Source organism: Delphinus delphis, chromosome 8 (genome assembly GCF_949987515.2).
Source record: "Delphinus delphis chromosome 8, mDelDel1.2, whole genome shotgun sequence".
Lineage (NCBI taxonomy): Eukaryota > Metazoa > Chordata > Mammalia > Artiodactyla > Delphinidae > Delphinus > Delphinus delphis.
Window position 1 is genome coordinate 12,615,497 of NC_082690.1, and position 25,001 is coordinate 12,640,497.

The window sequence follows — 25,001 nt, forward strand, 5'->3', positions numbered from 1 at the left end:
TTCCGGAACTTTACCAACCAGATTAAGTGCTTTTGTTGTCGTCGTTTGTTTTCATTTTGTTGTTGTTAGGGGGAAGGTTATTTGGAGAATTATACTTTGCCCATCAGCCGTCTAAGGGTTCAGAGTGGTTTGAGCCTTTCAGCTCTAGGAGTGTTTACCTTGCTCCTGAAGTTAATATTGTATGCTGTTTTTCCTTTTCTTTGCACATGTCCTAAAGATGCTGACCTTGCAAGGATTTTACTCAGACCTCTTCCGACCTATCTTAGCCGACTCTTCAGCGCTCTCTGGGCAGAGGTTGAAGTTCAGGCACAAATCTTGCTTTGACTTTTTTCTTAGTAGATAGAAGCAGTGGTCACGATGGCATCTACATTACCTGAGAAATGCCCGTATCTGGCTGTATGTTCCATGGGGACAGTCTGCTGTTTTTGGCACCATGTGGAGAGCCTGGTCCCCTTTGCCTTTCTCAGCCCTAGCGCCTCTCTTTGGGGTAGAATTAATCCCATGCTTTCTTTGGGCCCCACCAAGGGTTGGTTTCTGCTCTCCTGCGCCACCTGCTGTCACCTGCTCCAACCGCAGCCTTCCCAGGCTCCAGCCCCAGGCTCCCCGCAGGAGCCCATGCCAAAACCTCAGCCCAAGCAGATGTTACTTAGGCTGCCAGGTTTCTGTCCTGGTCTTATCTGTGCTGCCTCCACTGGCTCACCCGATCAGAATCCCAAATGTCCCCAGATGACTTGCCTCAAGTCACGCAGACCCTGAGCTCCTTGGCCAGAAGAAGGGAGGCTGCCAGTGCAGGGGTTGGTGATCAGGGGCTCGTGCCAGCTTCCTGAATATGTGGTCAGTGGAGGCCAGCCTCCTCCCAGCAGTGAAAATGCAAATAGATTTCTGTCACAATGTCAACACACCCAGGCAAGGCACTGATCCTTTCATGGGCTCATCAACGTGTCCCCAGTGTGTTCCCTGACTGGGCCACTAGTTTTCTCCCAAGTTGCGCAGAAACTGGAAACTTTGTTTTTTTAGCAGTCTGGACTTTCTTACATTCTCACAAAACTTGGTGATTCTAATCAGAGCACCACAAAGAAAGTGGAGTGCTGCTTGTTAATAGGTTAAGTACCCCCGTTTATTCCCTATTCTAGGTTAGGCATCTCTCGATGGCCGGGACTTCAGCATGTGTTTATTCTCTCACACACAGTCTGGCACACAGTAGGTGCCTCCCAGAAGCTTGTTGAAATGCACAGATTCTCTCTGGCCAAAATCCTTCTTGAAAGTCCTCTTCTATTTGTCTATTAAAAGTAAAAGCTGTCAGATCTGAGATTCTGATTGTTTGTTCCTGATTTAAGCCTGAAAGAAAGTAAGTCTGACTTGGTAGAAAGAAATGATGAGGGATAGCAGTGATTGCTTCTGCTGCTCTCATAAGAATGAGGATGGTCACCAGCTGAGGTTAGAATAAGTAGCAACATATGTGTGCAGGGGCGAGTTGGGTTAGCTACGAGATAGAACTTCCTGAGAGCAAAGGTTACAGGATACTCTTATAAATTACAAGTGGGGGTTTATGCCAGCAACACACCCATTTAGTTCAGTAAACATTTATTAAGCTCCTCCGTCGTGCCAACACTGTGCTGGAAGCTTGATAAGATACAGTGCCCGACCACAGAGAAGACTGAGACACACAAACAGACAATTTCAAGTCATTTCCTAAGTGCCACGAGAGAGAGGTGTGCCTGGGGCGTTGTGGGAGCATGATGAAGGGGCACTGATTTGAGCTGTGTCGTCAGAGAAGGCTTCCTGGAGGAGGTGGTACGTGTACCGAGTTTTACCACGGAATGGGAGGCATCTCAGTGAACAAATGCAGTCAGTGCATTCCAGGAAAGCTGGACAACTGGATTAATTGATGTAGAAACATCTTTAGATGATAGAAAGTCCCTTCAGTCCTACTGAGTTGAGTCATCTGCAAAATGACATTGTGCCATAGGAAATGTCTTAGAAACCTGGTGACAAGAAGGGGCTCAGTTTTCTGTTCCACGTTTAATCTGTCAGACATTATTAAGATAGCCTTCTGTAATTTTAGGAGGAAAAAGGTAAAGGAGGGAATCTTCTTTTCTTCATGGATCATGGTCCTTTCAGCAGCCTCTCTGCTCCAAACTTGTGAGCACTGCAGAGCTGGCATGGCCTTGATGCATCGGACTTGACATGTTTGGGGGCTGCCGGCAGAGCCATGCTGATGGGAGCCCCAGACCAGGCATTCTCCATGCGTTCCAGGAGGCCACAGAGAGGAAGGCTGGGGCTGGGCCTGCCTGCTGGCTCAGAGAGAATAAACACACTGCTGCCTAGAAACTCTCTCAACAGCTTCTCTTTGAATTCCAGCAGATCATTTTACCAGGCCCCATTGTACAGGTGGGAAAACTGAGGCTGAAGGACACGAAGCCACTTCCTAGGTCCTGGGGAGTAACGGGTGGCTGCTGTGTATTAATTTAGCTTCTTGTTTGTCACTTCAGTGCCTCAGCTAGTACCTCCCCAGGGTGGGAACCTCTGAGAGGCATTTTTCCCAGAAAGAAGTGCTTTTGAAATGGCAAGCCAGTTAGTAATGGCCCGTTTCCACTGGATACCCGGCGTATTGGGCTGGCGTGGTGGGGTTGGGGGTTCCCCGCCTCCTCCAGCGAGGTCATTCAGCCCCAGCCACGGCAGCTGGTGTCTCCAGGCCCTGGACCACCACCGGAGAAAGGCATCCGAGGAAGGATAAAGAGTGCAGTCCCGGCTGCGGGCCTGAGCCCTCCATGCCCATTTGCCCGAGGCGGCCCTGGCCGGGTCGGTGCCAGGCACTGTGCTGCTTCTCCACCCCCTTCCCGGGCCCCTCTGCTCATCTGCTTGCTCTCAGCGCTCCAGCCATCCTGAATGGGTCTTTGTGTGCGCCCCAGGAGCTGGCTCGGAAGAGCCCTGATAGAAATGCTGGACAGAGATATCTCCTCTGGATCCAGGCGCCGCTCGGCGCGGTGCCCATCTTGTGGAAGGCAGGTCTTTATTGTGCCGCCGGCTTGTTGCATATCTGGGAGCGAGCTGGGACCTGGGTGAATGGAAGAATGTTCTGCACCCTGCACAGTGGGGTCAGGGCCAGGGGGATGGCAGTGTCTTGGTCACTTCCCGGAGCTCTCTTTCCCACTCTTTCTCTTTGCTACCTTGCCCCCAGAGGTGACTCTACTCATATTAATACCAAGAGGTGCAATTAAATGGTCACTCCTTATGTGCCAGGCATTGTGTTAAGGGTTTTATCCCTTTGAATTAAATCTTCCCAACAATCCTATGAGATATGCTCCCATTATTATCCCCATTTTACAGGTGAAGAAACCAAGGTGGGGAATATTAAGGAACTCTCTCCGGTAATTCTGAACACAGGTTGGATGGGTCTCTGCTCTTGCCTCCTCCTTCTAGCCTTCAGGGGGTCTCTCACCAGACATGGAAGTCCTAAGCCCCCTTTACACTTGGCCCCCTGAGAAATCACCAGCTCTAGGGTGCTGGCCGCCTCGGGAAACCCAAAAGGAGGCAAAGCCTGGTTCTGGCAAAATGCAGAGAGCCTTCTGGCCTTCTGAAGTCCCATCTTGTTTATACTGTCAGCCCTTTGTGCTTTTTTAAAAAAAACAAGAGTGACATTTTATTTTATAAGATAGAAGAAACTATGGATGTAGAAGGAAAACGTTGGGGTACAACTCCATATTGAAAATTTTGCTAAAGAGCCCTACCTTCACCCCCAGGAAATAGAAAGGTTTTGTGAGGCAAACACCACCCGAGGGCTAGAGCCCAGGATTCACCTTCGCGGTCACCCCCTGCTCTGGCCTAGCGTCCCGCTGTAATGAGAGGATAGAGGTTAATTCCCAGTAGCCGACTCTTCAGCGCTCTCTGGGCAGAGGTTGAAGTTCAGGCACAAATCTTGCTTTGGCTTTTTTCTTAGTAGATAGAAGCAGTGGTCACGATGGCATCTACATTCACACACATGTGGCAGGGCTGTCTAGCTTGAGAGGTGTGGTCCAGAGCTTTCTTATGGAGCCAAGCTCAATGGCCCTTTTCAGGGACAGACATTTTAACCATGGATTTGAGAACAGCCCCGTTAGCTGAGCCAAGTGGCCAGCTGGGTAGGGCTGTGAGTATTTCTCTGTTGGCAAAGAGGCTAGAGCAGTCTATGGTCAAACAAACAAACAAACAAAAATAGCAAGAGAAATGCAGGTTAGATCTTAAGAAGAACTTCCCAGCTGTGCATCACGGTGCACTGACAGGCAAAATAAGTTGTCCTTCAGAGTCTGTTCGTATTTGCTTGTTTCTTTTCTTCATTTTCTCCTTTTTTTTTTCTTTTTAAAAGAAAAGTGAGCTCTTCACCTTTCTAGGCTGTTATCGTTGTAGTCTGTGTTACTTCTGGGGAAAGGGGAATGACTGTTATAGGCCTTATGTAGAGGGAGATTATGTCCATCTTTTACACATGACAAGAAACCTTGCAGAATTGGAATCCTCAGATTTGTGTGTGATGTGGTGTGTCTTCCCCTCTCCCCCACTCCTAGCTGCTCTTGCATTCAGCCCCAGAAATAGCAATGCTGTAAAGATGGTCAAAGTGACTGAGTACTTTTTCTATGTGTTATTCTCCAAGTTGCTTTCTACAGTCTCTATGCATTACTCTGATTAATACCCAAGGATCTTTACCCAAGTATGTTTCTCCATTAAACCATTCCTAGCATCATGGGGTATTATGACCGTCTAATTGTGATGATCATGTTTTGAGTAACTGAAACATAAGCACAAAAGAGAAATCCCCAATCAAAGTTAAAGGCTTAGTCAAGAGGCTTAATCTGTGGATGATTAAGGTCCTGAGATGCAGGGAATCGAACAAAGAAGAGTCACAAACACCCATCGGCTCCCCTTCTCCACTCAAGCTGCAGTCGTTCTTTGGTGTTTTTCTTAGGAGTCACTTGTTCCTTTTTTACTTTCTTAATCTCATTTCTGAGAGTGGAACTCACTATTAAAAGAAATAATAGTTAGGGCTTCCCTGATGGCGCAGTGGTTGAGAGTACGCCTGCCGATGCAGGGGACGCGGGTTCGTGCCCCAGTCTGGGAAGATCCCACATGCCGCGGAGTGGCTGGGCCCGTGAGCCATGGCCGCTGAGCCTGCGCGTCCGGAACCTGTGCTCCGCAGCGGGAGAGGCCACAACAGTGAGAGGCCCGAGTACCGCAAAAAAAAAAAAAAAAAAAAGAAGAAGAAGAAGTAATAGTTAAAGATAGCAGAATTCAAGAGCCTGAGGGATAAGTCAGGGTGGACACAGGAAAAGGACTTTTTGATTGGGACAAGGGGGATGTATTGGAGAGAAACCCACTGGGACGGGACAAGTGAAATTCACTTCCAGTACATGGACTACTGAAGTTTGAGCAACTTTCTGCGTCTCAGTCCTTTATTCATAGGATAACATGTGAGTCTCTGGACAATTTCCTCTTTGTGAATAAAGCTATCAGTTTATTCATTGGATTTTGGTCGATAAGCAATGCAGAATCACCACGTTTGGACTGTGAACAGCAGGCAGCAGAGTATCACCACGAGTGTTTGAACAGAAGAGTGACGTGATCGGGGAGGCATGCGTCAGGAAGACTCAACCGAGAGTCACGTGTAAAATGGATTACAGTGGTATCGGGAAACTAAATGGGAAGATAGAGCGAAAGCCCAGTGGAGGAAAAAAAATGAGAACTTCACCAAGGATGATTGCCGCAGGGATCAAAGAAGAGGACTAATTCAAGAAATGCAGTGGAGAAAGAATGGACAGAGCTTGGCAACTAAGTGGCCATGAAGGAGGGGCATGAGAGGGAGGAATTCACAATGACACAGTCGCTGTGAGATTTCCCCAGAGAGCAGTTGGGCATTTGTCCAGGGGCCAGTGGGAGTAACTGAACTTTCTGCACTTTTCTTGCTGAGAATCAAGGAGGGAGCAGCAGTGGCCTATTCACTGTGTAAACTTACCCCTATAACCTATCATTATGGGTAGACTATGGCCTTGACATAGAGTGAGTGGGATCATATGATCCCATTGCCACCGCTGTGGCCCCGCTCTTAACGGTGATGATCTCTAACCCTCAGATTACTGTGAGTTAGTGGGGCTCTCTGCACACAGAAGCAGGGAGAATTCCCCAAAGAATTGAGAGGGAAGAATTTAACAGAAAGTCATGCAGAGTGAAGTAGGTCAGAAACAAAAACAAATATCGTAAAATAACACACGTATGTGGAACCTAGAAAAATGGTACAGATGAACGTATTTGCGGGGCAGGAATAGAGATGGCAGACGTAGGGAACGGACGTGTGGTCACGGGGTGGTGGTGAATTGGGAGATTGGGACTGACGTATGTGCACTGCCATGTGTAAAACAGATAGCTGGTGGGGACTGCTGTATAGCGCAGGGAGCTCAGCTCGCTCTGTGATGACCTAGCTGGATGGGATGGGGGGTGGGTGGGAAGGAGGTCTCAGAGGGAGGGAATATACGTATACATAGAGCTAATTCACTTCGTTGTACAACAGAAACTAACACAACATTGTGAAGCAACTATACCCCAATTAAAAAAATATATCTATTAAAAAAAGCCCCGTGGCGATATCCTGCATGACCTGTTTTCGTATTATTGGGTGACGTTCAGTGTTCTAAATTACTTTGCACCCACACTCTTCTTGTCACCATTTTCCAGTTCATAATTCCAAGGCTCTGATACCAGATTTCCTTGGCGTTAAGAGTGAAATGGGAAAGGAGTGGCAACTGAGTTCTGTGTTCATTGCTGTCGTGCCGTCTGAAGACAGCAGGCCCTGGGAAGTGTAGTGAAGATGGCATCTTATTGGCCTTCAAGATGAAAGAGTTCAGTAGGGGACCACTGGGCTTGTCTCACTGGCATCTCCCTGTGGGCCTCTCAGATAACCTGGCAGCACATTCTTTTACCCTGACTCCAGGACAAGAAAGAATATTCTTTCAATAAGCAAAGCCCAGATGACTAAAAGCTCTTTCTTTAAAAGAAAGGCCCAGGGGGTTTCCTCTTATGATCCAGGTTGGTCTCTGGCCAAGGACCTATGAAATCCCCTGAAGATGAGCATCTCTGGAGGGTCCAGCTGAATTCTTAATAAAGTGCAAGAAATTTGACTCTTCTCACAACCTCACTTGGTTTCCCACATTGAGGCTGCTTTTAGCCTAAGCTGTCCTTTTTTTTTCTTGGTTGGAAATGCCAGTATCTTCTCTTCATCAGTTGATATAGGAAAACTAATCATCCCTGTTGTTAGGTCAGGCAAACCTCAGTTTGTAAATTTTCCTCCAAAGCATGGAGATGGGGTTACTTCTTTTTATTTTTAATTTTAATTTTTTGGCTGCGTTGGGTCTTCGTTGCTGCGCGTTGGCTTTCTCTAGTTGCGGTGAGCAGGGGCTACTCTTCGTTGCGGTGCACGGGCTTTTCGTTGCGGTGGCTTCTCTTGTTGCAGAGCATGGGCTCTAGGTGTGCGGGCTTCAATAGTTGTGGTGCGTGGGCTCAGTAATTGTGGCTCACGGGCTCTAGAGCGCAGGCTCAGTAGTTGTGGTGCACGGGCTTCAGTAGTTGTGGCTCGCGGGCTCTAGAGCACAGACTCGGTAGTTGTGGTACACGGGCTTAGTTACTCCTCAGCATGTGGGATCTTCCCGGACCAGGGCTCGAACCTGTGTCTCCTGCATTGGCAGGTGGATTCTTAACCACTGCACCACCAGGGAAGCCCAAGATGGGGTTACTTCTGATTGCCAGGTCCCCACAGTGGCTGGAAACTGCTGGAGAGCTTCTGGGTCAGACGGTGCAGTGGGCTGTTGGATGAGCCCCTTCCTAGGAGGGTTCTCAGTATCAACCCTCTTGCTCTAATGCCAGGCTTTTTGATAAAGTCACTGAAGCCGGCTTAGGTCCCTAGAATGTATTTACCCATCTGCAAATGAGATTGCCCTGATTTCCGTCTTCTAAAAATGGCAGGTTTGACCCCACAACCCTTTAGTTGCCATCTGAGTAGGAAAGCTCAGTACTGAATGACTGCTCTAGGTGTTTCTGGATACATGTGGGTCATCTTGCCGTGTGAGAATGTGTTCAAATTTTACTTTGCAAGAGCCCCTGTTTCCCCCACCTGAAGAATACCCTCAGACTCGGAGCATGAACCTGCAACTCTGTCGCCCTAGCCATGCACTGATGCCAAGAAATGAGGAAGTACTTCTGTGATCATTTTCTTGTTGTTTTTGCAAAAGGCCGTTTGGCTAATCTTGCAGGCACTTCTCAGAGGCAGTCAGTTCTCAGTGATCTGCACATGGATGACGTGCCTTGTGAATTGTTCACAGATAATTGTTAATTCCATAGTGGCTGTTTGACGGCCACTGCTCGACAGGCTCCCATGAAGATAGTTCTCAAGGTTTTCCCCTCAGCTAGGGACACCTGGGAAACATGACCACGTTCTCACGTTCGCATGATAGAAAATAAACGGGGAGGTAAACTGATTGAAGAATCATCATATAACAGTTTCCCCCACAAAACGTTGGAGTAATCCTTTATGGAATTGGATTATTTCTACCCAAACATCCCTCCATGATTATTAAAAAAAAAAAAAAAAATCAAGCCGTCTATAGACTGACTCCATCTTCTTCCCAAAGCCACAACTTACAAGAATGTAATTACAGTATTGAACCCTGAACTGAGTGGAAGTTCAGGAATGAGAGAGGGTATTGACACACATAAATTCTTCTGCCAACTTGGGATCCCATGGGGCTTGCACTAAAAGCTTCCCTAGCCCTTTCTCAAGACAGTCTTCAAGGGAGCTGACTCCGAGCCGTCTTATCCATCATCTAAAATGGAATGAAACCCAATCGAGCAATATAAAACCAAAGCAAAAATCAGTTGTGCTCCATCCTCTCTTGGGTCAGAGCCTCCCATGCCTCCGCCACCTTAAAAGTGGAGCGTGCATTTTCCGTGTGCAGAGACTGCACGAAGTGGGCCCCCTGCTCTTTTCAGGGAGGGAATGTAAGCAGATCCCCAAAGAAACCACTTGGCTCAGCGATTTGAGGGCTTGTTGTTATTGGCCTGGCCTAAAAGAATTCAGCGAGCTGCACCTTTGCCAAGGAAAATGCAAAAGCTTCCCCAAAACAGTCGTTGAGGGTCATGGGCTCATCTGTGAACCCAAGTAGGAAAGCAAGGCAGACAGAAAATTCAGGAAATTGGAGAGGCTCCTTAGAGATGGTTTTCTCACTTGGCCATGGGCGGAGGCCAAACGAGCCGAAGAGGTCACGCCAGGCAGGGTGAGTGGGGTCCAGAGGGGAAGGAGCTCAGGCAGAAGGCTGCCTCCTTCCATCATGAGCTCCTGATGTCCTTGAGGAGTGGAGTCAGTTTCTTACCCAGTCTGGCTCTGCGCCAGTCCCCGGCAGTCCTCTGCTGGGCTCGGCATCTGCCCCCTTGCTCTGGACCCTGAGAAGTTGTCGGGCAACGCTGTCTGCCAGTCTCAGGCCGGGAAGAAACTTGCCATGGCCTGACTCCTGCTTCTCTTGGCTTCTCACATCTCTTTTTTGTTAAAAATGTGAAAATCACGAACCCTATTTTTGTACGTCATCTTTCTCTGAAGCACCCTATAATTCTTCGCAGCAGTTTTACATTTGGCTCTACCCGCCCCCCTACTTGTGACCTCCATGTCGATAGGCCTGGTGATCCCAACTGTACAGCTCGTGCTGACCGTGGTCCCCAGCTGTAGTAGTTCCTAAATCAACGATTGTTAATTGACTGATAGTAATTAAGATTACTGCCGGACATTCTTGAGCATGACTTTTTACTAACACTTGGATTTCTATTTCTATCACATGTCTGGGCATATAGGAGGTGTTCAGTCAACCCTTGACGGATCCACATTTTTCTGGTGGATTAACAATCTTTTGCAGCCAGGAAGAGACTAAGTCTTATGATGAATCTAGCTTCGTCTCTGCTTCTTTCCACTCCGGAGATCTTTCCGGGCTTTGTCTCTTGCATCCCCCTAAACATTTACCCTTATCCCCACCTCTCACCATCTCTTGAGACCCCACGATGGTTTTGGAAACATCCCAAGTATCTTGGACCTCGCCTGAGGCTCTCTCCTCACTTCTCCCTACCTCTCAATTCCCTCACTGATCTCGTGTTTCTCCCTTTTCCTCCACCCCTAAACCCTATGTCTTTTCCCTCCTCCACTGAAGCCCTCCATCCTCTCTACTCAATCAGAGGTCAATTCTTTAATGCCCCGCTTTTCTTGTCTGCCATGCCCACCAGCTCTGCACTCATTTTTATAACTCTGCCCCAGTCCCCATCATACAAGCAAGTGAAATACATACCACGTACCAGCATCCCTCAAAGCCCCATACCTTGCTTTCCTCCTTATTAGCAACCTTCACCATTTTAATTTCTCCTGCCCCTATTCTATCTTCCCACCCGGCCCTGGAAGGCTTGCACATATACGCAAAAGATAGCCTGACGAGCAGCAGTGTCACCTATGCTTTTTACCAGTACCGTGTGTTATTAAGTAGTGGCCACTCACGCTGGAGGTGGTATTTTATTTTATTTTATTTTACTTTATTTTTTCACTCTTTCATTGAAGTACAGTTGATTTACAATGTGATATACAATGTGTTAGCTTCAGGTGTACAGCACGGTGATTCATTTATACATATCTATCTATCTTTCTATCTATTTATTCTTGTTCAGATTCTTTTCCTTTATAGGTTATTACAAAATATTGAGTTCCTTGTGCTATACAGCAGGTCCTTGTTGGTTATCTATTTTGTATATAGTAATGTGTGTATATGTTAATCCCAAACTCTTAATTTATCCCTCCCCCACTTCCCCTTTGGTAACCAGAAGTTTATTTTCTGTCTGTGGGTCTATTTCTATTTTGTAAATAAGTTTATTTGCTTTGGAGGTGGTGTTTTAAAAATTTACTGTAGTCTGACTTTTTATAATCCTTATTAATATTAGGTTCTGTCTTTATACTCTGATACAGTGCCTATTAAAGGTACCATTTTTCTTTGCCTTTGTTTCCATGTCTTGCTGGTGCATTTTACATGTGTATATTTTTGCCAATTTCCCCATTGGAATGGCCAACAATGAAATTAGCTTTGGAGGCAGCATTCAAACAGAGATCAGGCAACACTCAAACAGGGAAGATAAGGAAGGAATTCAGACATGAGGGGTGGGGGTCTTTGACCAGTTGGCTTCTAAACATCTCTTTTAAACCCTCAGATTCTCCTTAAACTGATGAGAGGGTGGGAGTGTGGCCTTCTCCTTTGTGTTTTCCACTATTCTAAAGGGCGTTTGCCTCACCTAGGAGGTCCTTAAATATTGGAATTCCTGAGACAGTAAAATAAATAATTCTGTTCAAGAGAAACAGAGGAAAAGGCGTAAGCACATTTTGCATTTAGGTGGTCATTGACTATATTAGGACATGTGATCCCTAAATGGGAGTTATATGCTCTGTGTGAGGATTTCCTGCATTTCTCTTGTCCACTTTCTCCGCTTGGAACTCAGGTTGTTCAGAGACCCCAACACGCTTAGAGCTAAAGGGATTCCCAAGGGTTATTTCAGTCCAGAAGGTCTTCCTGCCTGGGCCCGTCCTTTGACCAAAGAACTTCCAATGGCAGAGCCCTCCTGACCTTCTCCAGACAGGAAGTGATCCTTCTAGTTTTGGACTGAGCTAGCAGAATATTTTTCTTCTGTGAGTCAAAAAGCACTCTCTTTGGAGTTTCTCCCCATTGGTTCCATCGTATTCCCTGAAAGCTAGAGCAAATCCCGTCCCTTTCTACCTCAGAGCCCTTTGGATATTTGAAGATAGCAGTCATTTCCTGTGCGGAGTCGTATCTTCACCTGCCTAAACGTTTCCACTTTTCCAGATTCCTCCTGAGATGAATTGTGATCCCTTCTTTCCTATGGTTGCTCTATTATAAGCATCCTCCACTTTGCCTGGGGTGGCGCAGAACGGGATGCACCGACCAGCCCAAAGGGAAACAAGACTCTCCCTCCCACTCCACTCATTTTCCTATTCTTCCACCCATGAGCATGTGTCCTTCCTGTGCTCCTTCTCTCTTTTTTTTTAATTTTATTTTTTAACATCTTTATTGGAGTATAATTGCTTTACAATGGTGTGTTAGTTTCTGCTTTACAACCAAATGAATCAGTTATATATATACATATGTTCCCATATCTCTTCCCTCTTGCGTCTCCCTCCCTCCCACCCTCCCTATCCCACCCCTCCAGGTGGTCACAAAGCACCGAGCTGATCTCCCTGTGCTATGCGGCTGCTTCCCACTGCTCCTTCTCTTTGAGAAGTATTCCTGGATTTTTATTCCCTCCTTCACAGCAGTCAGTCACTGAAGGTCCTCAGGTTGAGATCCAATTACATGAAAGGAATCTTTTTTTGTTTTGTTTTTGTAGCTTTCCTTGAATTCTCCAAATCCTTGTTGCTGTTTTTAACTTGATTTCGGTTTATAACAACATGTAAGTGTCTTCAGGGTGGGTTGCCTCTTTCACATTCAGCCCAGAGCCCAGTATAGGTATAGTATGGAAATATTTAGTGAGTCCATATCATGACTTGACACGTCTCCTTCGTCACATTATTTCAGCTCCTTTTGCCCAGGGTATTTCTGTGTTCGTTTTATCTTTGGTTCTGTAGTGTCGAGGTTGCTTATGGAGAAAGAGCCAATGAAGAAGCGATGGTTTTTAGTAAGTGGAGTTTTATATTTTTACTCCCAGCTCAGTCTTTCTGTGTGGTTCAGTACAGAGCTGCTACCAACATCAGGGAGGTAATGGAGTTTAAATAGAGATCAGCGGGAATTGGCTTGAGATTTGGCTTTGCTGAAATTAATATGCCGTGGCCCGAGTCCCCTGGCCAGGACAGCTGGAAGAGTCACAGAGGCAATGTGATATGGTGAGAAGAGCTCTAGGCTGAAATTGATTTAGGTTTGATCCCTATCATGGCCACTTATCTTATGGGCAATTAACCACTCTGAACTCAGTTTCTTCATCTATAAAATGGGGTTAACCCGACTCCATCTCAGAAATGGTATAAGGGTGAAATGAGATAATGTGTCACCACACACGTGGTGGCATGTGAACTCTGGCCGGGCCACTGTTGTCATTCTGCAGCTTCCTTACTAGGTTCTGGCAAATAAAGAGCATCCCAGTAGGCCCACTGGTTGTTTCCCCAGCTTTTGACATAATGACACAGTCTCTCTGGCAGGCTCGCTCTGGGTCCAGATGTCTGTGTCACGCCCAGCACGTGGTCTTCACAGCCACCGCGTCGATCAATACTCCTTCAGGGTGCCGCTCATCGCCCTGCACTGAGGAAGGTCCGGGAGCCCCACCTCCCCTGCTCTCCAGAGGCAGAACACAGTCTAGACACAGGAGGCACGAGGAAGTCGGGAAAGCTGGGCCCTTAGCTCCACTGATGGCCTTGCTAGAGCATTGGACACCTTTCTGGGTTGCATGAGCCTCCCATTCTGTTTGCAGAAAAAGTGCTATATTTGGTTTCCTACGCTACTTAACTGCCAGGGTAGGTGGGAATGAATGAGGCGGAATCTCTCCGCAGAAAGATACTATGTGAACATACAGTCTGTTTCCATCAAGTGGGGAGCAGGAAGTTGCCAGGACTCCAAAAGGATGGGTGCCCACACTGGCCAGAGTCCAAGAGCCTGGACCATCTCCCTGTCCTCAGACGGCAGAGACCACGCCTGTCTCACCAGTATAGCCCTGTGTGGATGTCCGACTTTATGGTACATTTATGCTGGTGAGGGAATTGGACGTGAAGAAGAGGCAAGTGGTTGCCAGTCACCACGTCCATACGGAGTGTAAACTGTGCAAGCTCATGACTCATGCCATACTCACCTGGACCAGAGACCCCCAGGCATGGGGAACTCTTGTCTCTCCCCACAGCGGTTCCCTGATTAATTACAGAGGGGCTCACACAGGGGCTGTTGTTCATGGCTGGAGCGGCACTCCACAGCCCTGGGGGTGCGCACCCCTGGGGTGTGTGAGCTCCTCTCCCCCTCCTCCCGGAGGCCCCGACCCGCCTGGGTACCGCCTTGCCATGCCCTGCATCTTCCACAAGGGGGAGCCCCCGGAGGGCAGCAGAATTTGGGAAGCGCTGAAGTTTTCTCCTCCTGTCCTCTAACTGATTTTCGCCTACCCAACTGTTAGATTCCTTTGTTGCAATGTTGGGGCCTGAGCTGACACTTCTGGAAGCTTCGGGTGAGAACCACAGCTGATATGCCATCTTTTCTGGTTTGTTGTTATTTACCTAGCATCATCAACTAAGGTGGAAAAGTAACAAAGAGCTTGAAGACTTTCATGGATCCCAGGCCCTGGATGGAGGCAGGCGGCTTCAGACAGCATCAGACAGAGAACCAAGAAAGCCGAGGGGCAGCTGGAAGGTGCCTGTGGCTGCCGAGCCCAAGTAGGTACCCGGGAGAGGACGATGGAGGGGCACACGGGGCACAGAGCCCCTGATAGTGGGAAAAGTGGATGGACAGGAGAGACGGAGGGGGAGAAGTGCAGACAGGACCTGGGAGATTGAGGGAGAGTGAGGGAGGAGCCCCAAAGGAGTGCAAAAGAAAAACTGCTCGATCGCAGGTCGTGATGCAAAAGACTGACCACAGAGCCGGAGAGGGAGGGTGTGGGGGCTGAATCAGAGACTTAAACTTGTTTGAAGTTGGTTCCAACTCAGCTGCCCAGAAACTTCACAGGACATTGGAGGCCAGGAGTTTGAGAGCAAACGCTCAGTTGCACAAGAAAATTCAAAGTGAGTAAGTGTGCCTGGAAGTCGCTCTCGCCGTTATGGTTGTGTGTCACAGGGCCACACCTACGCCGGCCTTTTGACCTAAACGAGGAAGAATTCTGGTCTGACGGCAGTGTGTTCAGGTTCTTCCCGCTCTGAACCAATGTCTCAGGCTTTCCCTCCTTCCTTCCAGTTTCCCACAGTTGCTCTCAGGAATGACTAGGAGTCAAGTTCTCATTCTGCCATTTAGTGAGATTAGCTTAAGCAAGGAAACCTCTTGTCTCCGTTTTCTTTGTCTATAAAAGGGAGATAATAATATATTACTGATGAGCCTTATAGGATTTTTCTGAGGGTTGAATAAGTAAGATAATGTGAATAAATGCTCTTAATAGATTATGATTGCTAGCCAAATAAAAGATGGCATTAATAAAAATTAGTTAATATACCCTTACTACTCTCAGCAGGGTATTTTCTTACGGAGCTTTGGAGGAACCTGTGTGAGTGTGTGTGTGTGTGTGTGTGTGTGTGTGTGTGTGTATCTGTATAGATGCGTGTCTTTGGCAGATAAGTGGGAAACTTGGTGTTCTTTCCCTTTTAGCCATCTTCGAATGTTCTTTTTCCCAGCCTCGGCTACATTTTTCTATGTCTCAAACATGCAGATAGTGATTGATGGTGTCTGCTTTGCTCCCTGGAAGAGCGGTTTGGCTGTGTCCTGGACTCTGTGCCACCCAAGTCAGTGTCACACCGTGTCTCAGGCACATGCTCAGACTGAATATGCTTGGAAGAAGCGAATAAGAGGCTGTGTTTTTAATCCCGTCACCATATTCCCTGCCTGGGATGTTCTTTCCAGTCCGCTTGTTACTTAACTCACTAAAACCCCTCACGTGGGAAACTTGGGTCTGCATCCTGAGTCAGGCTGGTTGAGGCGACCTGTGAAGGCTGCTGAGGTTGGCTTTGATACCTGTGGACACATTCACCCTTTCTGCGGGTTCCAGATGAGTGTGGGATACGGGGAAGGCAGTGTAGACTGGGAGCAAATCCTTGGACTTCACTGAGCCGTCTCTTCCCCTTCTGCCCAGTGAAGTCCTTACTACCCTTCCTTGCTGCATGCAGATGTAGATGTGAGGCACTACTGAGATTATATCTGAGCGCAGCAAAAGTTTGTCACTCTCCAGTGTTACATAATTATAAGGTATCATCATTGTTACTCTGCTGCAGGTTTTTTACTAGTGATTTATCCGTATTTTACAACTTGCATTATTTTAAAAGCTATCTTTCCCCAGATGTTAATGTACTCTCCTTTTCTTCTCCACCAACTGACCGATAAATATTTACAGAGATGCTAAATGATACACCTACTCACCTTCAAGAAGTCGGTGTCCCATCCAAATCACGTGTATACCTGCACAATATGTACATAGACTGTGTTTTTCTACAACCTCCAAGCACGTGTGTATCCCTTCTATTTTCAAGCACGTACTTACTCCCTTTTTAATATAAAATATATGCAAATATATATTTGAGTAAAAGACATATTCACACAGCATACTTACTTAGAGAACAGATTTAATGGGCAATAGGAAAGACACATCACCCTATCAGCATTCCAGCTCTTTTCGAGTCCAGAAGTGACCACAATACACAATTCGTGTGGTTAAAAAAAAATCATGGATCAATTTCTGCCCTGTTCCTAGTAATGAATATCAATATCTTACATCTTGCAGACAGACTCTCAGCAGCTTTAGATAATTTTAAAAGAGTTTTTTTTTAAATACACTTGCAAAGTCAATTATTTTGAATCTCATCTGAAGCAATTAAAAAACATCCTGACATTTAAGGTGATACTTTTTTCCCAAGTAAAATAATTATAAATAATACTAATTATGAGCAAATCATTCAGTTACTCTCAGTCTGGTTCAACCTTTAGGCTAATAAACCAATCCATTAAAATTCATCTTGCTCAAAGGACCAATTTGTTAAAAAATATAGTGACCTTTCACCGCAAGTATGATTGATATTTTCTTCAACAATAATCAGAGCTGTCTTTCCCAGAAGAGAGTGTGGTCAAGTGGTAGGTGTAGAAAACTAGGGTTCTTTTATGCCTGTCTCAGTAATACTTCTCAGGTCCAAAAGGATGTTGATGAAGGTGGTGATGGCAATACACAAAACTAAAACTCTGATTTCAAAAAGTACCTAAAAGAGATGTCTGTAAGCCTCAGGACAGTTGCTCACAAGAAGTGACAAAATCTTTAGCACTGGGAAAGATTTTAGTAAGCCCTTCTGTCTGCCTCTGGGGTTTCATTTCCTCCAAAGATGTAGGGCAGGGATTTGCAAATATGGCCCATGGGCCAAATCCAGTCTGCCACCTGTTTCTATAAATAAAGTTTTATCGGAACCAAGCATATCCTGTCATTTGCATACTGTCAGTGGTTGCTCTCCTGCTATAAAGGCAGAGTTAAGTAGTTGCAGTAGACCCCATCCAGTCCACGAAGCCTAAAGTATTTCGTATTTGGCCCTTTACAGAAAAAAGTTTGCTGACTCCAGGTGTAGGGTAATGAAAACAAAAACAAAACCAGTTGTCTTTGAATTTACGCAAACAACTAATATTCCAGCAGCGCTTTACAGTTTATAAAGTCTGACCACGTTCTTTTGCAATTTAAAGGACAGAGAAATTGCAGACTTTTCCGTGGTCATTCAGCCAGTAAGTGGTGTGGGTAGGACTTAGCCTCTAGAGAGGGAGGGGCCCCGCCCTGATGGCAGCCTGGACGGAAGCGGCCTGTGGAGGTGGCTCTCAGGGGGAAGTGATGGCCGTCCATCTCTTTCATCTGCGCAGAAGTGCCCGTTGCTGAAAGACAGTTGAGGAAGCAAAACTCCTGACATTCTGTTCCCTCTTTATCTGACCTTGACATGGGTGATTTTAACCTTGTTCTGCTTCTACCTCCCTATTCTCATAACCAGAATGGTACGAATAAACAAAAAGGAGAGGAAGGTGCTTTGCTAAGCTTTATTGCTTCAACTCTCGCTTATCCACACTGAAGGAATGTGTCCACCCTGAAATTGGCACTGGGGCGCGGATATTCTGAAATAGCCAGTAACAGCAAAGTCTTTGTGGAGTATGCCATATATATATATATATATATATATATATTTTTTTTTTTTTTTTTTTTTTTTTTTTTGCGGTACGCGGGCCTCTCACTGTTGTGGCCTCTCCCATTGCGGAGCACAGGCTCCAGATGCGCAGGCTCAGCGGCCATGGCTCATGGGCCCAGCCGCTCCGCGGTATGTGGGGTCTTCCCGGACCGGGGCACGAACCCACGTCCCCTGCATCGGCAGGCGGACTCTCAACCACTGCGCCACCAGGGAAGCCCTATGCTATCTTTTTTAAAGTTTGCTTTTTGAAATGGCAATACCTCTCAAGTATGTTTTCCTTTTACTGGGTTTATGGTCAAAATTATATTTTCTCACTTGAGCTTGTTGTATCTACTAGTAAGGTGGGCCACAGGAACTGGATATAGGAGGAAGGAAGTCTGGGATGAATACCTTGCCTTTGAGATCTATGGGTATAAAGCAAGTTCTTTGCAGGGACCAAAGACTTTCTGAATCATATATTTTCTTGGAAAGGAGGTAAGGGATAAAACGAGAGAGATGAGAATAAAAAAATTCTAAGTCAGACCTTTCCTGAAGATTCTGAGCCAAAGATAAAGATTTCAACAATTGATCTAATTCAGGTTTTCCTCTAACAATGTTTATTTGGAGTGTGCACTCTGGCACGCACCACTAGGAGTTGAAGGAGTATCACATTGACTAAGATTCAGATATTCTTCAGGAACTGATCTATCAGAGAAATGAGCACGCGTGTACGTGTCTATAATGCAATTAGAAGTAATTAATGGAAAGGGAGCACAGATTAAAACATCTGCGCATGCTCAAAGAGACATTATTCTTCCTTATTGGAACATCACTGATGATACTGTGGAGGAAGTGGCATTTGGTGAGACTCAAAGAGTATGTAGATTTTAGACATTTGGAAACAGTAGGAGGTGGGCATTCTAAGAGGAGACAGGGAACAAAGTCGCAGAGCAAAGTATAGGATTTGTATGTGATCAGAAAATCGTTCATCTTGTTGGGAGCATATGGTTATATAGGCATGCAGGAAGGTGTGGCAGGTGGAGAAGGTCAGAGCCAGAATCCGGAGGGAGTTGTAGATTAAAAAGTTTGGTCTGTTTTCAGTTGATGATGAGAACCATCGCATATTTTTCTGCAGGAGAATTACATGATCATACCTGTGATTTATTGGAAAAGAGTGTAACAGATGTTTGAAAAGAACTTGGATGCAAGGTCGCAGTTAGAAGCTAGAGCAGTGGTCCAGGCAAGGAGAATAACGTTAACTCCTTCGTCTTGTGCTGTGTTCGCAAGAATGCTCCTCTACAACCTGACTGTCATAGGTTATGGCACTGGCTGGGGGCTTTCTGAGGGCATTTATTTAATGACATGTCAGTGGCATTTACTCATAAAACCAAAAAGCCATTGGGGCCAGAAATAGGGGTTTTGGTTACTTCCCCAGACAGGATGCAGTTGGGGTGATTATACTTGTGATTCATCGAGGTCGGGAAACAAGTCCTCCACAAACAAACACCCCTCCCCTCCAAGCCCAGTGACTCACGGCTTCTTCAGTTTGGAAAGCTCTGGAGTCCAGGCAGAATGTGAGGTATGATGTTAAATCATAAATCCTCAGCGTTCATTGTTACAAGAGAAACATTTTTATTCATTCTTATGATCACTGAAGCAATAAACATCGAGTGAACTCTTAACTGTTTTAGGCACAAGGACATGGAGCTATAAAAACATAGTTCCTGCCATAAAGTATTTTCCAGTTTACCTGGGAAAACAGATATAACATAAGTAGAGTATCCCATAGACGTTATAATAGAGAGATGCAAACAGTTCTAAAGGGTCAGAGGAAAGACCTGTAACTGCTCTGGGAAGGGAGGAGTGGCACTGGAGTTGGGTCCTGCACAATGACTGTTCATCATGTATTCATTCGCTCATTCAGCAAATAATCATCGAGCACTTACTATATGCCAGGCACGGTTCTAGACAAGAGATTTCATACTTTTATGGCGCTTGCTCTCCAGCAGGACAACTTGGGTATTAAATAGAGCTGGGAGCCAAACAAACAAGTTGCTACACTCAGGGAATTTACGTTCTTGTAGAGGAAGATTACAGAGAGTGGCAGCTAACGCTTCGCTCCAAGAAAGAGCAACAAATGCAAAAAGAAACATGAAGCCAGCCCTGCTGGGAAAGAGTGGGGAAAGGAACTGCAGGTTTGGGGGTATCCAGTATGACAAGAGGGCTTATTTATAGACCTGAAATCGGAGGCACAAGTCTCCATGCTGTTCTTTGGCTGGAGTTGACAGAAAATGGAGACTCTTCTCACATGGAGACACACAGCATTGGGTCCCCAGACATTCTGATTTTGCAGTGCCTAGCAGGCTACTGGGGTCCCTGATTCAGGAATCTGAGTACTGTGGTTTGGACTCACTGATGATTTTTCCATACCTTTGTCTGACTGTCCTGCAGTGGCCTAGTGCCATGGAGATAAAAATTTAAGACACCGGCTGCCTCCTTGCTTAAATATTCAGGTCAAATTCTGTCACAGCCAACTCTGTCTTGGAGGTCATGCTTGATCCTCGTTTTATCAGGTTGTCTAAAATAACCTGGCCATGAGGTGGTTATTGTTATGGTACTCACTGGAATGGGATCTGACCTATATAAGGAAAAGAAGTAGGACAGGAATAGCTCTTCAGCCCATCACAGACTTGGAGAAATCCAGTATAAGCAACTGCAGAATCACAGAGCTGGACGGGACTCAAGGTGACCTAAGGTGATATTGACACCTGCCTCTAGGCAGATATATGCCTGTCTGGAAATTTAATATAAATTCTAGAAGTCATTATTTTAACAATACGTAAAAATGTACCCATCCTGAATAGTATAGTTCCCTTCAGGGCAGTGATGCTGCCTAGCCTCGGGCAGAACATCTTTGAACCTCCTATTTTACAGTAGACCTCAGAACCCATAGCATATCCTTTTGGATATACTGAGTAGGAGGAAATGGTTGTCTTTGGAGGCTGTTTTGCATTTTCTAAAAACCAAGTGCCGTATCCAGTTGGTCCAGCTGAATGATACCATTTTTGATTAAAAATGAATTTAAATGCAGTTATGAAATTATGAGGTGACATTTTTGTTTGGCTCGTAACCGGTTCAGAGGAGACTTGTCAGCGCTTGCAAAAGTAATAAGTATATATTCTCCCAGATGGCTCATTTGAGGGTCTGTGAGCTCTGGTAAGCTGTACAGCTTCTCATTCTACTTGGTGAAGTACTCGAGGTCAAGGAGTGTGCCTTGTCTCCAAACACCCACCTACCAGGTGCATGCCAGGGGCTCGTTATAGAATTAAGTAGAAAACAATAACATCATCACTTTACAGTCGTATCATGAATCCTTTGCCCATTGTGATTTTTTCACCAAATGTGAACCCCGTTATCACTTCTTACCTTGAGGCTGATTACCCAGCACATGGCAACAAGGGCAGCAGTCTGTGTGGATACAGCACTGTTCTGGGAAGAGAGTTCAGCTTCTGTTGTGAGTCGTATGGGTAACTTGGGGAAAAGTGCTCAAGCCTGTGTCCCCATCTTTAAATAAAGAGATTGAACTCGATGACGGGAGAAGGTCCATTTGAGGAATAAAATATCGAGTAGCTACTTGGCGCCTATCTCTGCATGTTGTGGGAGGTATTAGTAAGGCCTTAGTGTGGATACGGATTCTTGTGTTTGCAAGTGACAGAAAACCAGCTTGACTAAGTTGAGGTAGAAAACCAAACTTCAGCAAAGGCAGGGGTCCACCAGACTCCAGACATCACCAGAGTCAGGGACTTGAGCACTTCCACGACACCCTTCCTCCGACTTTGTCCTCGGCTTCTCTCTCCCAGTCAGCTCTATTCTCTCAGATGTGCCTCCTGGGTGAGCCTGAAGAAATTTTCAAAACCTCTGGGAAGTCCTCTGGGCCAGGGGAACAAGATACCGTGCATGACTTGTAGCTGCTGTTAGAACCATGAGGTTGGCTGGAGAGAGGGGCAGCTCCCCCAGAGAAGTAGAACCCCTCTAAAGCCTGCTGTCGCTCTTTGCTGCCCACTCCCACCCTTTTCTCTCAGCTCCACGCCCATTGGCTGGGGACCTTCTACTCTTCTTGAAGCTTCTGCCCAACTTCACTGTCTCTGAGGGCCGAACAGCACAATCCCTACCTGTCCACACTCCCAGAGCACCCTGAACCCGTCTCCACCCCGGAATGTTGCTTGTTGTGGTCTCTTGATCGGTCTTTCTCCCTCATGAGACTAGGAACTCCTCAAAGGCGATAACTGCCTTCATTGGTTTTGTGTTACTTTATGTATTTATTAGATTGCTTATTTATTAATTATTGATAATCTACTGTGTACTAGATTCTGGGGATTCAAAGTGAAGGAACCCAAGATTGCTGTTCTCAAGATGCCCAAGGTCAAGCGGGGACATGATAAACAGACACTTGCAGTACAGCGTGGTGGTGTGAGTCCTCCACAGACAACCGCACTGGTGCTCTAGGAGCACACGGCACACAGGAGAGTCTCCTCCCTAAGTGAGGACAGGGCTTGAGAAGTCCAGAGAGAGTTTCCGAAGGTAGGAAGGGGCCACCCCTGGTCTGTGCTGGATTCTGTGGCATAGGATTGAACCTGGTTGTATAGGGTCTAGAGGGAGGGGACATTCTTCAGGGGTCTCTGAAAGTACAGTGTAACCAAAGGCTTATGTTTGAGTGGGATAGATAGGCAGATAAAATTAAATAATAATTGGTTATCAATTCATTAAATAATTGGTAAATAAGACAGTTTTCAATAAAGTACTAGTTTTACTAGTACTTTGCACAAGGAATACAGAAAAAATTGAGATTACCATGAACTTATAAGGGACATCCTTTGGAGCACGTGAGTAGCGCTTCACTTCATGGGGAGTTGACAGTGCTGAAATCAGAGAGGCTGGGTTTCAGTCTCACTCTGCCAGCTATTAGTTTGGTGATAATCTCTCAATCTCTAATTTCTGCATCATAAAATGAAGACACTAAGTTCCACCTCTCAGAGTTATACTGAGGATAAAATAAGACACGTAAATGAAAGTACTTCATAACTGTAAAGCACTATACAAACTTAAGTTATTCTTCAAATCCGTTTATTGTTACAACAGAGAGTTCTTCACTGACAACAATATTTGGAAATATGAAAAAGTGTATAAATACCGTTACATGGAAAGATACAGTGTTCGCATTGAGAGTTATGTTAATTTTGCTCACTGGCTAAGCATGGTGGTTAATGCCATTGCAAAATGCATCACACATTAACGAGTTGACTGACTTTTCCTGTATCTCTGACTCTGAGGATAGTGCAGTTTGACTCAGCTGGCCATGTCGCAGGGTAGGAATTAAATCGTTTGGATGTAGTGATTATCAGGTGTTCTCTCCCCTAAGTGAACTGTACTTCTGTAGACAGAAGGTTCGCCTAAGGATTTCCCTCTAGCTATACTACTCTAAGAGGTGAAACTTTCCCTTCAGTGCCTCTGTTTCCTCCTCTTCGAATAATCATAAATAATGATTAGTATTGTAAAGAGTCACCCTCACACAGAGGATCTGAAGAAGTGTGATCCCATTATATTCTGTGTGAATTTGTCTTAGGTTCTGCTCAGGTGTGGGAGAGGGCAGGGAAGTACAGCCAGCAGATACAGAATGACCCGCTAAAGGAGTCTGAACTTTGAGTCCTTGAGTGTATCTCAGAGACTAGGATGAGATACTAAAGTTTAGTTGTCCCAGTGGTTTAGGCACACTGTATAAATAATCTTTTGCTCCATGTACTCCTCCAGTTTTCCAGAGCTCTTGGCCATCACCTGGGAGGGAACCCCTGCCTTGTCTCCCACGGACACCACCGAGGCCAACCTGGAGCTGCCCATTACAGGAGAGAATGACCCTACTGCTTGTTCATGTTGCTGTGAGGGTAGCCCTGAAAATCATGGAACGAGGCATTAGAGATTTGTCACTCATTCAGTGATGAACCCAGAGTCCATGGAAGTAAAGGCTTATCACTCCCAGGCATGGGGTCAAAGCCATGGCCCGTTGGTAGTTTTCTTTCTCCACCCATTATTCAATTTACCTCATCTTTCTAAAAGTTATGTAAGGAAAGAGAACACGGCTGCTTTTTGGAATACTAGACCTATGAGATAGTAGTACAAATTCCACAAAATAACAGGGTATTTCTAAGGTCAAACAAGTTTGAGAAATTCTGAATATGTCCCCAGTAGAGCTACAAGATGTACATGCACATGTCTAAGGCTGCAAAAAATTGAACTCAGCTTTCCCAAAGTTATTTGACTCTAGAACTGTTTTATTTAGTAATATTCATTAGCATCTAGAGTGCCTCTTTTTCTTCTTCAGTACAGTTTGGAAAATGTTATTTTCAGAGGAGCTTCAGTAAATCTTCTATTAAAGGCTGAAGTCTATGTCTTAGATTGAAGAAAAGTTGAACATAGCTTAGATACGACCTTGTAAATAGGGAATACTTGTCTACCATCCCCAGGATTCTTTTCAACAGCCCATTCTTTATTAAGTTGGAGGTCTGCAGGCAGGGGAACTGAAATAAGCATTGGTGTTCTAGTTCATTCATCCAGTAAAGCTCTATTTTCAAGATTAATTCAGAAAAAAAGTTTTTCTTCTTTTTCATTAGACTGGATAGATCTCATGGAAAATCCCTTGAAAATGTTGAAATCGATGCCCTTCCCTCCCCTCTGCCCTTTTGCCTTTCTTTGTAGAGAATAAGTCTGGGTTTGATTTATAACTATTATGGTTTGTATTTGATGGAACCCTGTGGAAACCTATTCGCCAAGGGAAAGAGTAATAACTAGTAGTTTTAGCTGTAATCACAGAAAAATCCTTTCCTGTCCTTCAGTCTTTTCATTGCTCTGTGATCATAAGCTATACCTTTAATGAAACCTTTCTAATAAGTGCTAAGGTTGTGTTCTCCTTCCATAGGTTCTCCAAAGTATGTTTTCTTCCTACTGACAAAATAGTCAGGAAGATAGTGGAAATGGAATCAACTCCATTCATCATATGCTTTATTTTATTCCTCTTCTCAGCGTTCATTGATGAACTTTCTTCTCC

At 45.6% G+C, this 25,001-nt stretch overlaps 1 long non-coding RNA gene across 1 annotated transcript in view; it reads left to right on the top strand.

Annotated features, from left to right (window-relative positions):
* LOC132429452 (uncharacterized) overlaps positions 1-25,001 on the top strand; it is a 259,274-nt gene that overhangs the window by 150,918 nt on the left and 83,355 nt on the right. The window contains exon 3 of the long non-coding RNA XR_009520352.1: positions 14,301-14,452. This is a non-coding gene — a long non-coding RNA (uncharacterized lncRNA). The remainder of the gene's footprint in view (positions 1-14,300; positions 14,453-25,001) is intronic.